This window comes from Haemaphysalis longicornis, unplaced genomic scaffold, assembly GCF_048455015.1.
Source record: "Haemaphysalis longicornis isolate Haplotype H1 unplaced genomic scaffold, Haemaphysalis longicornis Haplotype H1 scaffold_7, whole genome shotgun sequence".
NCBI lineage: Eukaryota > Metazoa > Arthropoda > Arachnida > Ixodida > Ixodidae > Haemaphysalis > Haemaphysalis longicornis.
The window spans coordinates 23296059-23302139 of NW_027526422.1; positions in this window are offsets into that span (position 1 = coordinate 23296059).

A 6081-nucleotide genomic window follows, 5' to 3' on the forward strand; every position below is an offset into this window, starting at 1 on the left:
GCACTAGTTCGGCGGTGCATGCCATTATGCATGCACCGCCTAATTATTCAATCACCTACCACACACGTGTAGCAGCGCCTAATTCGTGGTAACGAGTCCAGAGGTGGCTTCTTTGAGTTCCGGCTGCGCAGTGTGGCACGATTTCTTTTCATTGTAACGCCCTCCCGCGAATTCGAACTCCGCTTAATTCGGACAGTTTTATGGTTCCCTTCGAGTTCGAATTAACGAGCTTTTACTCTATCGCGAAATTAACGCGGAATTATATTTTTTACCCCGAAAGCCAAGCATTGGTGCCGCACAGCCTGCAGTTTGGTTCGGTATGTAACTGAATTTGCTTTTTAATCTGAGAAAACCCAATCTTTCCTACCGAGTCCTGTTCTTCGCGGAGCTAAGTGGACAGCGAAGGAACTAGCATCGTCGAGCTCTGTACCAGGCCGGAATTAGCCACGGCTTGCGCGGTGCTGCTACATAGAAGAGCACGTGGAGGACGCCTTCCCTTGCCAGCCTAAAAGGTAACCGCCGCATAAGACTGTAGTTAAGTGTGCTAACAGCATCCGGCTGTTGTCGCGTCGGGTCATATTTAAGAAGATGCACTTCCAATAAGAAGGGCTCCTGCGTTGGTGAAGAGAAATTGTTTACCGGCACGTGTGCACAAATGCAAAACACTTGAACGAAGCTGATACTCAAACAAAAATTCGGTTAGCGATTGTATACCTTGGTAAGTAGCTTGTAGACGACTGACAGTAAGCTTATCGGCCTGCAATTTTTCAAGTCCTTTATGCACCCTTCCTTATGGATTAGGATGATGTTCGCATTCTTCCAAGATTACTGTACACTCGCGGTCATTAGGAATTGCGTATACAGGTTTACCAGTTTTTCTAGTACAATTTGCCCGCCATCCTTCAAGAGGTATACTGTTACCTGATCCTCAAAAGGTGCTTTGGGCTCTTGCTTTTTTTTCAAAGCCTTCTTTGCTTCTTCTGTCGTTACTGGTGGGATGTCTATCTCCTCTGAATGACTTCTCTTCATTCGGTATTCTGAATGTCGCGACTACTATAAGATCTCTCTAGAACTTCTCGGCTACTATAACAATTTTATCCCTATTTGTGACGACATCGCCTTGCTTGTATTTAATTGCACACATCTGATTTTTCCTTATGTCTAGACGCCTCTTCACTGCTCTCACGCTGCCTCTGTTCTTTACAGCATGCTCGAGCTTCTCCATATTATACTTCCGTATGTCTATTGACTCCGTACGTTTATTGATTAACTTCGAAAGCTCCGCTAGTTCTATTCTGTCAGCTGGAGTGGATACTGCCATGCTCTGCCGTGTCCGAATAAATGTTTCCCCTCCTGTGAAAGTTTACCAGTATCCTGTCTAGCGATCGTACCTTCGACTTCTACTGCACACTCCGTGATAATGCGTGTAAGATTGTCGCTGGCTTCCTGTGTTGTAAACTCTGCTTCCTGGTTTAGAGCCTAATATCGAAAAGCTTCGCTTGGAGATCTATGGGAGAGGCATTTGCCTTGCAGTGGGCGTAGATAATCTGATGGTGATGATCGTGATGATGACAATGATGATGATGATGATGATGATGATGATGGCGATGATGGCGATACTAAAACATCGTTCTTCATCGCCAGTAGCGAGACAACCTACAATCGGCGCTTCGAACATTATCCCTGTCGGAAAGTTAACGTTATCTAAACTCGTGTCTGCTCCTCACTGGCGAGCAACAACTTCGCTCATCACCAAGCCTGCGTCATATCCCTTTAGGCTACCGAAAACATTGCATCATGCACCCCCCTTGTCACTTCAATATTACCGCGCTGTCAGAGAACGCTCCCCTTCTCACACTAAACACTCCCAAGTAGAAGGATCGCTATTCCACACACTACACCCTATACGTTGTCACACCCACTGCGCCTCAATCTACGTATGCTCCCCACTCATTCCTTGCGGGCTGCAACTTTTGCTCTCAACCAGAACTCTATTTTATACCGCAATAGAAGCCCAAAAATCAAGCTAGATGGGAAAAAGTGTTATAGGAAACAATTTTTATGGCACAAAGCATTGTGCCGAGACACTGATACAAGCCCTAAAAGTGATCTCCATCAGCAAGGCAGGAACACTCGAATGGCTAAAACCAGTTCTAAGTAGATCACTTGAAAGCCTAAACCAGCGGATTACAGTTTCGAGGAAAGTCAGAGTGTCAGAACAGATGATCACATGAGCGACTACCTAGTAGCCCCCATTTTCGATTCAGATGCCCTGGATAACCTGCCGTAGCGGAAGCAGAACCAGCGGTGAACCTTGTCCAGGAACACAGGTGTCTGACGACCGGGAGGCACCATTGCCTGCGTGCCATAGTAGTAAGCGGTAGCAGTGAGACCTCTGTGAAAAATTCAGGGGCAGCAGACCACCCACCTGCAAGCACACAGAAAACGCAACGGTTTCAGAGAAGACGGTGGCTGCAAGACGAGACAGGGGGGCCGATCAGCTGCTGGTCCTTCGTTAGGCCCACCGCATGAATCCGGTGACGATGACGAGACCGATGGCCGCGATGATGCCGACAACGACGCATACATATACGCTCTGAGTGGAAATGAGCAGCATCCTCGGGGTTTGCGGTTGGCCGCCGCCATCAGCGCGTAACAAGGAGGCCTGGGATCCTTCGAACATGACTGCAGCGGTGGCTTGCGTGAACACAACCGTCCACAACGTTGCCTCTTCTTCTTCTTCTTCTTCTTCTTCTTCTTCCACTGCTCAAAAGAAGAAACTAAAGATGACGGTCCTCGTCATGTGCCGATATGAGGATACCAACGAACGAATTTCCTCAGTTGCCTGAATATTAAAGCGAAGTTTTATACTCGGGACCAAGTTAAGAACACCAGTAGCTTATGACTGTGTAACTCCGCCTAAGCAACGAACCCGGATGTCGACGGGCGCGCGCGTTTTGAAAGGAGATTGCTATGAATGCGTGATATCGCCTGCCATTTCTCGCGTAGTTTGTTTGTGGTCGCTGCTGTAGTTTATAAGCAATTAAGGGGCAAAAAATCACGGAAACGGATCGTGCCATGTTCGAAATATTCCTAGTAAGGCACTACTTGCGCCGCGCGGAGAAACATCCGGCTGTGGTGATCAGGCACAGCGGCGACTTCCGTTGCCGTTGTTAAGTTGTAGCCGAGTATAGCGTCCTCAGTGATGCCTGTTGTGTCGTGGGCGACGGCGAGCGGACTCGGCAGCGACGGGAGCGAAGGCGCACCACGCCGGCCCACGCACAAGCCCGCAAGGAGGAGTGCGACCTCGCTGTTACAACCCCGGACAAAGAATGATTTATTTCACATCAGGACGGCACCACAGACACGCATACGCACGTGATTGAAGCGTTCCCCTCACGTGCGTCCCACCGCAACATCTAGTCAATCTAGTTACAAACTAATACAACACAAGTCCCCGCACGGGGCACCTTGAGCAATCTTGGGGACGGTACTGGCGATACCGCGGACCCCGAGCCCCCAAACATACGCTGGATCCAACCGTGGCAATGTGTTTATAGGTGGAGGGTTAGAAACCATGAACGGTGGCCGTCGGAGCCTTGGTCAAGCTCCGGCCGATGGGCTCCCTGCCTGTCTACCAGGCAGGGAGCTCCGGGACCTCTTTGACTACCAGGGTAAGGTCAAAGGAGAAAGTACCCCCGTCTCCCTGCTTTTCAATGTATCATATGGCATTTTCCAAACCCCCCCCCCCCCAGACGTGATCGGCCCCCGAAAAGGGGCCGCACCGAAGTATCTTTTCCTCCTTTGCAATCGATCTGTCTCCCAAAGCCCGATAATATTTCGCGCTTTCTGATCATGGAATCTCTTGATAAGACAAAACCAGTCACTTCGCAGTCCGTGTTTCTAATCTCCAAGTATCTTGAAAGCCTTGTGGGAAAGTCCTACAAGGCTAAGAAACTCACAACGGGAGAAGTTTTGATAGAAGTAGAAAACAAACAGCAATCGTCTAACCTCCTCAAGCAAACACGCATGGTAGATGTCAACATCAAGATCACGCCCCATCGCAGTCTCAATAGCTGCCAGGGCGTGATCTCTGATCGGGATCTAATGAATGAGACTGAAGCAGATCTGCTCGAGGGCCTCCGAGATCAAGGCGTGACAGCAGTGAGGCGAATCACCATACGCCGAAATGATGAAATAATTCCAACTAAGCACTAAATCTTGACACTTGACCGCTCTAGCCTTCCTGAGTCGGTCAATGCAGGTTTCTTGAGATGTCCAATCCGACCCTATGTGCCAAACCCACGCCGCTGTTTCAAGTGTCAGCGGTTTGGGCACGGCACAACGTCTTGTCGTGGTAAATTGACGTGCGCAAAATGTGCAGCACATGATCATCAAACTGACCATTGTAAATCCGAGAACTTCACCTGTGCCAACTGCCAGGGACCACACGCTGCCTATTCTAGGAGCTGTGAAAAGTTCAAACAAGAGAAACAGATCATTGCCTTGAAAGTCAACGTAAACATCACCTTCCCAGAGGCACGGAAGAGGTTCGCCTCCTTCCCTCTGGGAAGGTACGCCGACGCAGCTCGCCGGGGGGCGGAGCGGCGTCTGGTTTCGGCGGGGACCCAGTACCGCGAGTCGGACTTGGTCCCGCCCCCGCCCCCCCCCCCCCTGGGTTGCCTCTGGCGGCCCAACCCGCCACCGCACCGCCTGCTAAGTCAGCAGCGGCTGTGGTGGCATCCACGTCCGTTGGGGATGCTTCTGCACCCTCTGTTTCCTCCTCTCCACCGGCCCGAAGCACATGCGAGGGCCCGGAGGAGATGGAGCTGGAGGAAACCGCAGCAGTTCCCACCTCCGCCGCACCGCCTGTGCCACCCGGGGCGCTCCTGACGCCCTCGGCGGTCGCGGCCAAAACGAAGGGCACCGCAAAGGGTGCCAGGTCCGGAGGGTCCGGTACGCCGGGTACCCCTTCCAAATCAGATGATGACTTGGATGTGGGACCCTTCCTGTCTGCTTCGCAGCGGAAGGAACGGGTCCCTCCATCTAAACCTCAAGAGGAGGTAAAGAAACCCCGTCCAAGAGTCCAAGCCCAGAAAGACCCTACATAAATAGTCACACTCCAGTAGCTCTAATACATAATAATGGGAAGAGAAAATATCATTCAATGGAACTGCAGAGGCCTTCTAAATAATCTTGACGACGTCTATGAGATTCTGCATGCTAATCAGCCAAGCGTAATGTGTGTTCAGGAAACACACCTGAATTCCAAGAACACAAATTTCTTGAATAGTTACCTGGTATACAGAAAGGACAGGGTTGGCTGCACACACTCTTCTGGCGGTGTGGCCATAATCGCCCGCAAATCCTTAGCATGCCACCCTGTCACCTGGAACACTATCCTGGAGGCTGTGGCAATTCGAACGATAATATTTAATAGGTTGATAACGGTATGCTCCATATACATTCCTCCTGATGTTTCACTTTTAAGCTCTGACTTCGAGGCGCTGGTTGACCAGCTGCCCGAACCATACATCCTGACAGGCGACCTTAATGCTCACAACACTCTTTGGGGCTCTTCTCGCACGGATGCCCGAGGTCGCCTCATAGAGAAATTCCTTACATCTTCAGGAGCATGCCTTTTCAACAGTAAACAGCCTACATACCATAACATAGGACACAACACATACTCATGTCTTAACTTGGCGATTGGCTCCGCAGTTCTCTTTCCTCTTCTCGAGTGGGGTGTGAAAACTGACCCATATGGCAGCGACCACTTCCCCACCTCACTTACATATATAGATAAAGGCCCAAGCAGTTCATCTTCCCATAATAGGTTCAATGAAGCACGAGCTAACTGGAATACATTTACAGAGACATCCAAACTACACCACACATCAATAGGACACCTACACGTTGAAGAAGCTACCCAACTCCTCACGGCGCACATCCTCGACGCCGCCGAAAAGTACATTCCCCACGTCTCTGGTGCCCCGCGCAACCAGCGGAGGCCGTGGTGGAATGAGGACTGTAGGCGGGCGCGAGAGGCCCAGAACAAGGCGTGGGGTATCCTTCGTCGGT